Here is a 15,375-nt window from a genome sequence, read left to right on the forward strand (position 1 = left end):
TGACTCAGGTGGAGGGGGAAATACTGCACCCATACTTTCAGACTCTGAAACTGTCAGCATGATTAATACTCTAAAAGCAAACCAAGTGCCCCTGTTAAGCTAACAAATCCTAGACATTATCTTAGAGGCCAGAAGGCCCAGCACCAGAAAATCTTGTGCAGGGAAATGGAAAAGATTCTGCTCCTGGAGCCAGCCCAGAGGGGGCAGTTCCTCACAATCTTCCATCCCTCTTATCCTGGACTACCTAGCGGAGTTACTCAATAGTGGCCTCTCCTTCTCTTCTATTAAAATCCACGCCTCAGCCATTCCAGCTCATTTCAATACAGACCAGCCCCTGTTCTCGCATCCTTTGATTAAACAATTCCTCAGAGGGGCTTCTAATATCAGACCTCCTAGAAGGCCATCCACGCCAGCCTGGGACCTGACTTATGTTTTGGGAAAACTAACCTTACCACCCTTGGAACCTGCTGCTTCTGCAGAACTGAAATACCTCTCCTGGAAGACTGCTTTCCTACTAGCTATCACCTCAGCCAGAAGAGTTTCAGAACTTCAGGCACTGATGGCCATTGAGCCCTTCATCATTTTCCATGCAGACAGGGTCTCCCTGAGGACTAACCCCTACTTTATGCCCAACGTGGTATCTAATGTGACTCTCATCCAGGCTATTACATCTACCCACCTTCTTTCCTAACCCTCGAAACAAGGGGGAATGAATTCTGCACTCACTAGACGTGCACAGACTGCTCCAATACTACCTGGACCGTACTAAACCCTTCAGGAAAACAGACCAACTTCTTGTCAGCTTTGCCCCAGGGGCAGAGGGGAAGTCCATTTCCAAGTGGATATCACACTGTATCCATTTCTGCTACAGATTTACATTAGAAACCACCCCCTAAGTCTATTCGTACCCATTCCACTAGGGCAGCCTCCACTTCCACAGCATTCCTCAGGGGAGTTCCTACCAGGGACATCTTGCAAGCTGCTACCTGGACCTCTGTAACTACCTTTACAAAGCATTATCACCTTCCGCTTATGCTAGGGCTGGGTTTGCCTCTGCAATTCTGCAGGGCATGCTTACCCATGCCAAGGTCTGTAACTAATCCCCCCCCCCCCTCCTCAGCTTTGGGAATCCTCCCACAGGTGATGACTGCAACAGTGAAACACGAAGAACATAGTACAGTTGTGTACACTTACCATAAATGTAGATGTTCGAGTGTATTCAGTGTTGCATTCCTGGATGTTCTTCGTGTTTCACTGTTGTAGTCCTTTCATTTGGGGTTTTCTGCTTGCATTAGCCCTCAGTCGGCCTGATTAACAAAGTCTTCGGTCCTACGTCAATTGTTGTCCCTTCTTCCATGACGTCAGGGGGTATAAAATATGCAGCTGACGCCATTACATCAGTCTTTCTTGCCGTGCAGTGCCCAAAGCAGAAGCAGTTCGCAAGTGCCGGTCGGCCAACTCCTGAAATTTTCATTTTCGAGTTTCAGAACCGAAGTCTTCAACTAAAGCTAAGTACCCCATTGGGGAAACTTTTTCTTGCTCTTTACTGATGTCAGTAAAAGTTAATTGCATTACTTGTGGAAAGCAAATACCTCATAAAGATTTTCATTCGTACTGTATTCCTTACCTTACCTACCTACCTGACCACGACGTCCCTTGCTGTCTGTTTTGTGCTTTGAAATAGTACCTGTTTTGTGCTTTATTTAATCAGCGCACTATCCGTCGTCTGTATATTTTTGCCACTAAATATTTTGGTTTTCAGTTTAATTATCCAGAAATGTTGTCAGTTAGCCATCCGACTACCGGGATTTTGAAAAAAACGCAAAGATAAAGACAGACAGGCGCCGAGGTCCAAAACTGCTGACGGCGCTTCTCCTAAGCCAGTCTCCAGTTCATCGGTGCTCAGTGAGGTGCTTTCGCAGCCCCTGATACCCGCTACTTCTGATTCGCAGGCCTCTACTTAGACCCATTCGGAGTCCGGTATGCTGCGAGATGCTTCAGCTATGGAACCTGCGGATGTGTCTGCCTTGGATGGGTCCAGAGCCGCTGTGCAGGCACCGGCTTCTGAGTGTGTATTCAGGCCTACGGACTTGCATATTAAACCGATGCCTCCTCCTTCATTTAGGCCTAAATCTCGAACCATGCCTAAAAAACCGATGCCCAGGCCGCATGCTCAGGCCTCTATGCCTAAAAAACAAATAAGAATGGCTGAAGATTTTATAAGTTTAATCAGGGGAGGCCACCCTCCCCTTTCTAAGAGACCTAGGACTGAATTTGTTTATGAATCTTCTGAACAGTATTCTGATTATCTGATTCTTCTGATGAACTGGGATTTGCCCTTATCCACTTATGAGGATTCTGATGCAAAGAACTCTATTCCCTTTGCTTCCCCTCCAGAGAATTTTTGTTTTGGTGAAACCTTACATACTGTAAGGGAGCTTTTCCACTGGAAAAGCCAGGATTTTTCTGATTCAAAAAAGAGGCTTGGGGATTTCTTACTCCTGCCAAAGCATAGCTGTTCCTCCTGTACTAGACATTGTTGATGATGCTTTTTCGGAATCTAGTTTGGCTCCTGATTCTTTGCCTCCTGCTCCCAGAAAACCTGACGGATATTACAGGGTTCCTGATTCACAAAAGTTCCTTTTTAAAAATCCTATTGCGGATCCAGAGACTATTTCACAGGGACCCAAGGACATTAAGGCTTCTACTGCTAAAAATCCTATGCTTCTGATAGAGACTCCAGGGCGTTGGATAGATGGGGTAAGAAGGTTTACACTTCTGCAACCTTGTCCATTAGGGTTTTAAATTGCCAGTTTCATATGTTAAAGTATCAGCAGCATGTTATTGGGTTGCTTAAACAGAAAATGATGATTCCTGACTCTGTGGAAAATAAAGAATTACAGGATTTAATGCATTCTGCTGCAGGTTGGAAAACCTACTTTGCAATGTGGATTTGATTCCTTAGAGGCCTCTTGCAGGGCTGCTGTTTGTTCTGTACTCAGAAGGCTTGCTTGGCTTAAGGAGCAATCTTTGAATGATCATGTTAAAGCTAAATTGTTGGATGCTCCCTTAACTCAGGACCGCCTGTTTGGCAACAAGGCTGAGGAGGTTCTTCAAAAGATGGAAGATAAAGCTAAATCTATGCAAACTGTTAAAAGATTTCTTACAAGTTCAGCCTCCTGGATTTAGTATACATTGGCCCTTTAAGAATTGGTCCTTTCCAGCCCTTCCAGGTCTTTTCAAGTCAAACCCATACACAGCAGAAACCCTAGGTTTCAGTCCCAGGAGACGCACAAGACTAAGCAGTGGGGGGTTTCCACACCCAAATCAGGGAGTAGTAAGACTCCCCCTATGGAAAACTATCTCAATGACTTGCTTTTAAAACTTCCAAGCACTTCCCAACCGGATGTTCCTTTAGGTGGAAAGATTGGTCTGCAGGCCAAAAACTGAGAACTCATTACCCAGGACAAATGGGTTTTAAATATAGTGTCCCAAGGATACAGACTTCACTTCCACACCTTACCAACACCAAGCGGGTGGCCAGATCTACCCCCAAATCAGTGGGCAGGGGCCCAAAATCAAGTACTCTCTCTCTTGAGCATGGGGGCTATTCAGTTGGTACCAGAAGAGGAAAGGGGACAGGTTTTCTATTCAACACTTTTTCTGGTACCCAGAAAAGGCAATACATGGCGTCCTATCCTGGACCTTTCTACTCTAAATACCTTACCGGTGATTCCAAAATTCAAGATGCTGACTCTTCACCAGCTGCTTCCTGTGCTAGGCAAAGATGCATGGTTGACAACACTAGACTTAAAAGAAGCATACCTGCACATTCCTATCAGGGAGTCTTGCAGAAGATACCTACGCTTCAAAGCAGGCGACATGCACTATCAGTTCTCTGCACTGCCCTTTGGCTTCTCTACCGCGTCCAGGGTATTCACAAAGTGCCTAGCTCCAGTCATTGCATTCTGCAGGCAAAGAAATATTCAAATATATCCATACCTGGACGATTGTCTAATTCAGGCAGAAAGCCAGGACATTCTTTTGAATCATCTGGCCTTTGTTCAAAGGGTATTGACTTGTCTGGGGTACACCATAGAGTTCATAGATTAGTACTAGGCTAACTGCCCTTGTGGGCCATTTTCAGCCTAGCCAATTACCCCATGTGAGAATCAAACCCTGCACCTTATGTTTGTAAGGTAAACACCTTAACCATTATGCCAACCTCCCATAAACGAAAAGAAATCACACCTGGTACCCTGTCAACAAATTATATTCCTGGGAGCAAGCTTGAGTACAACTTCCCAGATGGCTTTCCTCATGCCAGAGAAACTGACTCATTTGACAACCTACTTCAAACAAGTGGTCACAAAAACTCCGTTATCTGCAAGGCGAATACTGCAGGCCTTGGGGTTCATGGCCTCCTACATTCTTCTAATTCCATATGCAAGGCTGCATATGAGGAAACTGCAGTGGTATCTCAAAAGCCTATGGTGTCAGCATTCACAGGATCTAGAAGCTATGATTCCTATCATACCTTGTCTACGCCTAGAGTTCCTTTGGTGGGCAGAGGCCTGCCACCAAAACAATGGACTACCATTCACTCTACTCCCTGCAGCCCAAACCTTAATAACAGAGGCATCAGACTATGCATGGGGGCTCCCCCCAGAACCATCAATAGGACAAATTTTGCACAAGGATTTCCCACAAACTAGATTGGAAAGTGGCTGCTCTGTCCTTCAGCTGGAAAAACCTATCAGTTTATGCCTTTCCGCCTCTGCTCTCCAAGGTACTACTAAAGATCAAACAGGACAAGCCAAGGACAATTTTAATTGCACCAGACTGACCACGTCAGCACTGGTACCCCCTTCTGCGCAGTGTGTCACGCTTGGCCCCATGGCACCTGCCTCAGACTTACTTCCCTGTTGTCTCAGCAGGGGAACCAGATTCTGCACCCTCATCTGCAAACCCTGAACCTAGCAGCCTGGCTAATTACCTAATTTCTTCTTTTCCACCCCTCAGTAAATCAGTAATGGATATCGTTTTAGAGACTAGGAGGCCTAGTACTAGAAAATATTATGCTACAAAATGGAAATGATTTTGTAACTGGAACCAATTTCAAGGGATGCGCGCAGCAGTTCCCAATTTACCTCAGATTCTACAATATTTGACTAAGCTGCTTCATAAGGGCTTGTCCTTTTTCTCCATCAAAATTCATGCCTCAGCTATTTCAGCTTATTAGAGCACAGAGCCTCCTGTCTTCTCTCACCCACTGATCAAGCAGTTCCTCAGAGGGACCAAACATGTAAGGCCACGGAGGAGAGCTCCAACTCCAGCCTGGGACCTTAACTTTGTATTGGAAAAACTTACTCTTCCTCCTTTCGAGCCAGCTGCTGCTGTAGACTTAAAATTCCTTTCTTGGAAAATGGCTTTCCTTTTAGCAATCACTTCAGCAAGAAGGGTATCTGAATTGCAGGCTCTTATGGCAGTGGAGCCTTTCATCATCTTTCATGCGGACAGGGTGTCCCTCAGAACCAATCCCTCCTTCATGCCCAAGGTGGTATCCAGTGCGGCTCTTAATCAGTCCATTCATTTTCCTACCTTCTTTCTCTAACCCACAGAACAAAGGGGAAGGGATACTGCACTCCTTAGATGTGCACAGACAACTTGGATTCTACTTGGACAGGACTAAACCTCAAAGGAAATCCGAACTGCTGGTGGCATTTGCTGCAGCGACAGAGGGGAAAGCTATTTCTAAGCAAACCATTTCAAAATGGATAGGCCACTGCATTCATTTCTGCTATAAGCACCATGGAAAACTTACCCCACAGGGCATCAAACCCCATTCAGCCAGGGCTACATCTACCTCTACAGCCTTTCTCAGGGGCATCCCCACAAGGGACATCCTAGAAGCTGCTACCTGGAGTTCTGTACATACTTTCACCAAGCATGATCATTTGCCAATTTTCTCTAATTCCAGAGCTGGTTTTCCCACTGCAGTCTTGCAGGGCCTTATAGCTGGTCCTAATTCTATTTAAATTCCTCCTCCCAACCTTAGCTTTGGGAATCTACCCAAATGTAATGACTGCAAGAGTGAAACACTAAGAACATAGTACAGTTGTGTACACTTACCATAAATGTAGGTGTTCGAGTGTATTCACTGTTGCAGTCCTGGTTACCCTCCCTCCAGCCCCCTTTCATCTTTTGGCTGTACCTCTACTCTCATTTACTATGCTCAAAAAGCTTTTCGGTGTATTTGCTTTTTTGTTGGAGGTATATCCTTGTGTTATAGATTTAATTGCTTCCCATTAAGGAGGCACCTGACATCTGGGGCAAGAAAAACTGATGTAATGGTATCGGCTGCATGTTTTATACCTCTGATGACCTGACGTCATGGAAGAAGGGACAGCAACTGACACAGGACCCAAGACGTTGTTAATCAGGCTGACTGAGGGCTACTGCAAGCATATAACCCCAAATGTAATGACTGCAACAGTGAATACACTCTATAACATCTACATTTATGTTAAGTATACACAACTGTACTTTTCCCTCCCTCCTTCCCCCTTATATCCTCTTTACTTAGGGAGACATAAGCTTCTTATTATGGCTTTTAGCCACCAAGACCACTTTACCATATTTCCTTAGGCTTCTGACTGGCTAGGGCAAGAAAAACTGATGTAATAGCATTGGCTGCCTTGCTTTATAGCACTGACGACCTGACATCGGTCAACAAGAAACAGCAGCCGATGCAGAAATACTTTGAATCTGGTATTCGGGCCAGCCGAGGGCTACCACTGCAAGGATAACCCACAGGTGATGACTGCAACAGTGAATACACCCTAACATCTACAAGTATGGTAAGTGTACACAACTGTACTTTAAACGCCATCTACCAATCTCCATGGGTGCTGGTTAACTGAGAGTTTACTATAATTGTGGACATAAGCTCCCCTTCTCAGATGTTCACACTTTGTCTCTACTACTTAAGACTGCTTCACTTGCAAGAAGATTGCACTGTTTGCCACGGTTCAACCGCAGGAATTTGGCACAGTGCAAAAACAGATTGATTTTAAAGGAGCTTTTGCCATCTTTTGGAGAGGCTATATCATGAGATAAATGTCCAAAAAAAAAAAACGAAACATTCTGTGTCCTTGTCTCTGAAGCAGTCATCTTCTGTTTAGGAGTCTTCAAAGAAAAGGACTCGCTAAGATCTGAGTTCACCCCTGAAAAACTGAAAATCTTTTATCCAAAGAAGCCAAAATTAACTCATCCGACCTTACCAGATCCAGCTGTTACTGGTCCATCAATGCAAATTATTTTACCAGAGATTCTGTATTCACCTTCGGTGGATCCAGTAAACTCCTGGATACCTTCCTCATTTCTGGACAGACCCAAGCCTCTTCAGTGTTTTCCACTCATTCTTCTAGAAGTCTTACAGTGGGAGATGTGAAAAGAGTGCTGAGAAAGATTCTCTCGGTGCTGGATTAGATGGGTGTTCCTTCGGCTCCTACCCCTCTCGTTCAGGAGGTCCATTATTCTGTTACACCCCCACTACAAGTTCCTCCTCTGAGTCCTTCAGTGGTTCAGAGTCTGTGGATCCTATATTCCCAGATCCATCTGGTTTGGATCCAATGATTGCTGTATCCTCGGATCCTAAGCTTAATCTGGGCACTCTGATCCTGTCCAATCCGGAGAGCTATCTGAGCCAAAGCTTCCCTTTCTGATCAGAGTTGTTGCAGTTGACTCTCTGACTTTCAGAGCTGTCTGTGCACCTCTGATCCTTGCCATTGGTCAGCTCAACTCTGGCTTTCACCTCTGGGATTTTGCCTTTGGTGTGAGGGAGGGCCACGATCCAGAAGCGTGCCTTCTCAGATCTGAGGTCTTCCCTTTGGGGAGATCTGCTTTCAAGGTTGTGAAGAGTTTTCTGTTCCTTGACCGAATGGATGGATCTAACCCCCTCGGATCCTAGATCTTCAACCTGACGTTTGTGTTCAGAGTCTCACCAAATCTTTCCTCATTGACAGCCAGTACCAAGACCCCAGGTTTCCCCATAGGGAATCTTGATTTCTTCTGATACCTCTCCAGATTATCCCACAGAGGAGGTCCCTAAGAGGACAACTTGCAAAAGGAAGCACCTAGACTCATCAGAGGAGTCCATCATAGAAGAAACAGATTTCAGTGAAGTATGTCCACGGTCACTTCCTGAAGATGTCTCATTTGTAGACATCCTTGAAATTCTTAACCAGAGAGGTTGCTAGATGCCCAACAACCCTTCGTCTCAGGTTTCTTTATTCCTGGAGGCCTTCAGCACTGGCCATCTACCTCCTGCATGACTCCACCTGCCGATGGGTTCATTGAGTTGATCTCTCTGTGGACATGTAAGGAACCAGACACTATTGAACCTGCATCTGAGAAAGCAGATAAGATTATGGCACTACCTGTGGACAAACAGTTTTGGGGAAAAGTAGTGCCCATTGATGCCATGGTCATAACGGCGGCCACCAGAAAGGAACTTGCTGGGGGGAGCTTCAGTGTACACCCCCCCCGTACCACTGGAAACAGTGGGAAACATTCACTGGGAGTATAGCAGGTACACATTCATTATTTCCAGAGGCAGCTCACTGCATCAACCGCAATTTCTCTTAAGAGCTCATTGGCACAGCTATATTGTTGAGATCTCAGCCGAATGACCAAGCCAGGACCTCCAGCACCCTCTCTGTCCAACCAGTGCTTCATGTCCCTGCCCAAGTAGCTGACACACTCTTTTTGAGGTTTGAGTTGCGCACACACACACACACACACACACACACACACACACACCTGGGAAAGACTTGCACAGGTTCACTAGCTGTGCCCCTTCTGTCCAGACTATAAGGTAGTTACCACTGCCACCAGTCAACTCCTTATTACCTACTTGAAGGCCCTTAATGAAGTGTGTCCAATCTTACTGTGTAATATTAATATTAACACAAATGGTAGTTTGACCAAGAGCAAAGCTATTAGGAGTGGCCCACACAGTGTCGCCAAATAAATATGCAAGTACTCTCAAAACTTAAATATCTGTACATAGATCAGCCACCATAAAGGTTTTAAATATATTTAATAATAAAACAACAAGACAATACTAAATGTATTTCACAGTGGCATCAGAGTTCAAAACCACAGGATATATTTAAAACAACATTGCAGGGCAGTCTCAAATAAGTAAAGAAAACTATCTAAACTAAGCTTTACTATATTCATGTCTGTATCTAAGAGAATTATTATAACCTAAGAACTTACTAATCGAGCAAGGCAGATGTGGTGAATGGATTTTCTAGTCGCCGTCTGTTCCAAGACAGAATGCAGAATGCTCTGACTCACAAAGAGACTTCTCAAACTAATATTAAAAAATATTACTGCTAGGATAGCTTGCAGAATGACATTTCTTGTCATCTGACTTTTAGTTCCCAGGCCCAGAAACAACCATTGATGGCAGCTGGTAGCATTTAGCATCTACCTGCAAAAATACATAAACAAGGGCTTCTCCTTGGGTCTCTGGAAGATGTTGGAAGTCATAAAACAATTGCATTCCTTCATGCTTTCAAGACAAGTAATTAGTTCACCCTAAAGACAATACAGAAAGTTCCTAGTACAGACATTGTGTCTGTTACTGTATTGAAAACTGTAAGATATGATCTTTCATGGCCTAGCCATAAAGTAATTTAATTTCAAGCATTTTTTCTAAAATTTCCTAGATGGAGGTTAACCTCCTGTATCCCAGTTTCCACTGTTAAAATATATACATTTAAACAGTTACAGTAGTTCATGTGCATTTCTGGTCTTTTCCAGTAGGGCACACTGTTGATCCATTTTAAACACAAGCCTTTTCCAAGTACCCCTTTCAGCACACAAGTTTTACAAGCAGTTTGGTATACACATGACACGCAGTTCTAATACATTTGTAACACAAGCATACTACACAAATCATTTTGGTATTCTACAATGACAAACAATGACCTATAAAATTCCAGCTAACTGGGCTGGCAGTATCTATTTTCATCACACCCTCCAACATGGAGTCGCAGGCAATGAACAGATTTGGAAAGCATGTCTATGCTTCACTGACCTTCACATTAATGTATCTGAATTATTTGGTTAACTTTACAAGACTTCAGAGGGATTTGATTAAGGAGTTGTCAAATACCTTCTCAGGAGCTGTTTCTGAAGTTCATTTATCTATGACTTCTCAGTTGGCTACCCTGCAATCCATTTCTGATTCCGCCATAAAGTTGGTTTCTCATGTAGCAGAAAGAACCTCAAGGGCAGTGCATTCAGGCATATCCATTAAGAGACATGCCTGGATGCGCTTGTGAGATTTTGCAGAGCCCTTCAAGTCCTCGTTCATCAGTGCTTCAATTGACGGCACGCCTTTGTTTGGCTCCAAGGTGAAGGACACACTATCCAGGTGTGAAAAGGATGTAAAGACCTTGTCTACAGTGGGTGTATGTTTTTCAGACTCTGAGATCCTTTTCCAGGAATCTACAGGGTTGTTGAAAGATGTTATTCAAGAAGTCTCAGGGTCCGTTGCAAGGCGCACTTGGAGCAGGTTCCCCCAGTGACAGAGTTGGGGACTGTAATGGATGACGATGGCCACGCAGCAGAGGTGGCCCACAAAGCCAGGGTTCCAGAGAATCCTCCTTTGACAGACCCTTCCAACACTTCTGAAAGGAGGCCTGATTGCCCACCTGTGGAGGCAGTCGGGGGATGTTTATCCCTGCACCAGAGAGCCTGACTAGACTTAAAAGATAATTCGGTGCAGAGGATTATTTCTAGAAGTTATATAATTCCCTATTCCCTTCCTCTTCCAAACTCAAGAAAAATCCTCACTGTTCAACCCAGTCAGTGGCAAAAAGCAGCAATTTAAATTCAAACACTGCTAGAAAGAGAGTCATCCAAGAGGTCCCACCAGACTAGAGAGAATCTGGAACTTGCTCAAGGTTCTTTTTGGTGCCAAAAAAACAAGGGACTGGAGACCAGTTTAGGATCTCACCAATTTAAACAGGTCAGTTCGAACCAAGTTTCAAATGGTCACGGTGTTAAGTCCATTCTTCCATTTCTAGGCAATGATGACTGAATGTGCTCAGTAGACCTTCAGGAAGCATACCATCATATAAAGATGAATAGACTATCCAGAAGGTATTTACACTTTCGTCTGGGAGCCGGTCATTACCAATTCAGAATTCTGCCCTTTGGACTCACCACAGCCCCCAGGGTGCTTACCAAGAGCATGGTAATAGTAGCAGTTCACATGAGACTACAATGATTTTGGGTGTTTCTATATCTAGATGACTGGCTAATTTCTGCTCAGATCAGGCATCAGCTGATAAGGGCTAGAGATCAGGTTCTCCAGACTTGCTCTCTTTTGGGGATAACCATAAACTACAAAAAGTCTCAACTAAAACTTACTCTAAGCTTAGAATTCATAGGAGCTATACTCAACACAAAATCAACCATAGCTTCACTACCGCCCTGAAGAGTTCAGACAGTAAGATCACAGGTCAGAAAGATAAGCTGCAGTACCAAGATTTCAGCCTGCATGGTCCTTCAAGCTCTGAGTTCAATGACAGCTGCAGTAACATTAGTACGGTTAGCCAGATTTTTACATGAAAATTCTGTAGTGGATGCTAGCTACACCATGATCGATATTTTACCAGCCCATGTCTTATCAGATATGAATCACTGAAACATGCAAGAGAAATCTTGGGTGCTGGATTTGATCAGACCAGGTTGTACAAGGGTGGCAGTTTTTTCCTCCTCAGTCTAAGGCCATAGTTACTATGGGTGCTTCCCAGCTGGGGTGGTGAGGCCTTTTTCTGGGGAGAACTGTCCACGATGCTTGGTCCACTGCAAATGTCAACTTGCATACTAATGTCCTAGAGATGAGAGCATTGTTTTTAGCATTGTAGGCCTTCCAGAATGCTCTACCTTTGGGGACTTATGCAATTCAAACAGACAACATTTCACTGGCTTGGTACATCAAGCAAGGAGGGACCAGATCCTTACCCCTTGTGTCGAGAAGCTGTGAGTGTAGCAATGGGCGATCTCATCCTACATCTTCCTCGTAGCAACGCATATTCCAAGGAAATCCATTGTAATAGCAGACTGAGCAGGTGCATTCTTCTACTTCATGAATGGTACCTGAACAAGAATGTAATTCAGATAATTTTCCATTAATGGGGCCAGCCTTGCAGCAAACTTTGTGTCTCCCCTATAAACAGCAAATGCAACAGCTACTTTGCCATAATCCCTTCAGAAAGCTGCTATGTTGAAGAACAAAGTCATCCTCATTGCACCTTACTAGCCTTGACAAATCTGGTTTCCCTTCCTTTGGCCTCACTTGCTTCACCAACCTTGGATTCTGGATCTGACTCCAGACCTTCTGTCTCACCCAACAGACATGATTCATCCAAGCATAGCCAACCTCGGGCTTGACTGCCTGGCTTCTGCAGTTCCATTAATAACCAGACAACCTATACTCTCTTCACCTGTTTGTCAGATACTTTTATCTTCCCATAAGCCTTCTCCCAGAAAGCTGAATTACAGCAAATGGAGCATGTTTGTTCACTGGGCTCATCTAAATAATACTGAACCCTTTCAGCCCCCATACGAGCATTCTTGAATTTTTGTCCCATCTTTTAAAGAAGAAGCTAGTTCTTCAACTGTTAAAATTTGGTTTGCAGCCAAATCAAATTTTCACATTAGTTTTGACGGTTCCTCTGTCACCTCTCATTCATTTATTTAACGTTTGTTTACTGGGAAAGTCTGACTGGACACTGGTCCTTTTTTCAATGGAGACCTGGGGAGAAAAGCTCCAAATGTAAGTAGTAAGAATTACATAATACAGTAAGCACATAAAGTTTATACAATTATAGTAATAAAGAGAAGCACACTTTTATAAAGGTAATAAAAGTCAGTTACAGTAGAGCTAGCGGATTGTTATTAAAGGTAAGAATGTATATATGGTGAGATACATAGGATAAATGGTTTAGTGGCTAGGATAAATAAAAAATACTTGGAGACATTCACAGTGCGTATGTACAGAACTAAATGCTGGGAACATACTGTTGTCTAGAGGTTGGTAGGTTTGACCCGTGCGTGATTCTGCATGTTTCAGAGAGATGAAGAGAGTAGGAGTTATTTTAATGTATGAATGTTTGTGTGTAGGTACAATAGTTGACTATAACAAAGTGGACTTTGATTTATGAAGCTGAATAGTAGTATTTGGTTAATAGTCCTGAGCAGGGTTAGCCGGGATGGTTACAAGGGCAAAGCCAAGTGTTAGTTAAATGTGATTTTAGTAGGATTTTGAACTGTGCAATAGAGTTATTGGTTATAGTAGATCGGAGGTTGTTCCAAGTTTAGAAGTATAATATCTAAATAAATTAAGCAAAGCCTTCTTGAAAGGCACTCTTCTTCTAAAACCTCCTTTTAGACATCCTACTCTTCCATGGAACCTGAATCTGATACTGCAGGCTCTTCGTAAGTCCCCCTTGGAAGCAGTAGCCACAGGTGACATTAAATATCTTTCTTGGAAGACTATCTTTCTGGTAGCTGTTACCTCTGCCAAACAAATGTCTGAGATTCAAGCCTTGTTTTCTTAACCACCATACTTGATTTTTCACAGGAATAGAGTTACCTACAGACTAATGCTTCCTTTAAGGTGGTGTCAGAATCATATCAATCAATTCATTGATTTGCCAGTATTCTTTCCTAAATTTGCTAACAAGGGTCAATACATATTACATTTATTGGATGTCCACAGACAGTTGCATTTCTACGTACATGGAACAAAAGACATCAGAAAATCTGACCAATTGTTTCATTCATAGAAATAAAATTGGGAAAACCAGTTGCCAATGTCACTTTCTCCTTGGCTAGCAAATTGTATTTCATTTGTTTATAACAAATTGAACATTACTTTACCAAAACCATTACAAGCCCATTCAACTAGATCCATGGGTCTTTCCTTAGTGTTTCAGTCAAGTGTGTCCATGGATGATATATGAGCAGCAGCAACCTGAGCTACTCCCCATACCTTTGTTACTCATTACAAATTGGATCTGGTCTCCAGAGGTACAGCATCATTTGGCTCAGTGGTGCTCAGGAATATCCTTCCTTGAGTCCACCCTGGATTTTCGGTAGATGGGGACTCTTCCGATGAGGATAGAATAAAAATTTGACAACATCAGATAAAGAAGTTGTGTACTCAACATAACTTTTCATCTGTGTTGTCCATTTTCATTCTTTCTCAGCTCCCATCCCACCATCCCCCGTCCTTGAAAACTTCTGGAAGGATGAGTGGTTACAGGGCATTTCTGTCCTTTATTTTAAGCTCCAGGTATAGCCTTCTCCATTTCTGAATATGAATATGCCTTTCTACTAAAGTCAGCAAACAAGATCTGAGGTAATTGGCATGATTCATCCAAGCAGGGAGAAGCTAGAGAGTTCTTGGTTGCCACAGGCTTTAGCAACAGCTGAGTCGGATCAAAGGGATTGGAGCCAAACCCATCAGTTGAGGAAGAATGAAAATGGACAACACAGATGGAACTTTAAGGTTTTTTATATGCCAGTCCATTTCTTAAGTACATGTACAGAAAATTGGTACATCTGTTGAGTCCTAATTTTTTGTTTGACTTCAATTATTTTTAAAACATTTTCGTATAAAATTGTTAAAAATAAGCCTTTCAAAGATATTATGTACATGTTTTTGTTACATTGTCCCAGTGACACAAAAATAACAAGGGAACATTGTAATGAAACCTATTCCCTCAGTATCAAAAGACACACACTACTAAAGTGGTTGCAGCCTCTCAAGTGTTTTTCTGTTGTGCAGACTTGAATGATATTTGTGCATCAGCTACTTCTCTTCTCTCAACAGTTTGACAAGTCAGTGTTAGCTGTATTTTGATATAAAGACTAGGGTCTTTCTTTGAAGCCACGTTAATGGATAAGTTCTCATAAAGATGATCACCTAGGTGAATTGGCTTAGGACCGTGTCCAGTTACAGACAACAGGCCTCATGTAACCAAATTTGAAAGCTATATACTTATGTAATTATAGATCTGAAAGAACAAAGTCCATCCTTTGTACCTTATCCTTTCTTCTGACATTTCTTGAGTACTACATGCATTTTTTTTGTCCATTTTGCAGGTCATACTACAGATCTGAAGGGGAATGGCACCAGAGTTCGTTGTGGGTTAGGGGATATAACTGATGTATCCTGATGGCTTTATGTGCCATCCAGCATTTGTCCTGCTGTTAGAGAAGATGGATTTTGGAAGTCTTTATCAATATGGTAAGTAAATAGGTTTCATTTATTAGCACTGCTGC

The 15,375-nt window shown here is 43.1% G+C and overlaps 1 protein-coding gene across 2 annotated transcripts in view; it reads left to right on the forward strand.

Annotated features, from left to right (window-relative positions):
* ZBED4 (zinc finger BED-type containing 4) overlaps nt 1-15,375 on the forward strand; it is a 457,399-nt gene that overhangs the window by 290,597 nt on the left and 151,427 nt on the right. For both annotated transcript variants that reach the window (XM_044066974.1, XM_044066973.1), the window contains one exon: nt 15,196-15,340. The gene's annotated coding sequence lies outside the window, so the exon portion shown is untranslated. The remainder of the gene's footprint in view (nt 1-15,195; nt 15,341-15,375) is intronic.

This window comes from Protopterus annectens, chromosome 3.part1 (genome assembly GCF_019279795.1).
Source record: "Protopterus annectens isolate FY-2018-M chromosome 3.part1, PAN1.0, whole genome shotgun sequence".
Classification (NCBI taxonomy): Eukaryota; Metazoa; Chordata; order Ceratodontiformes; family Protopteridae; genus Protopterus; species Protopterus annectens.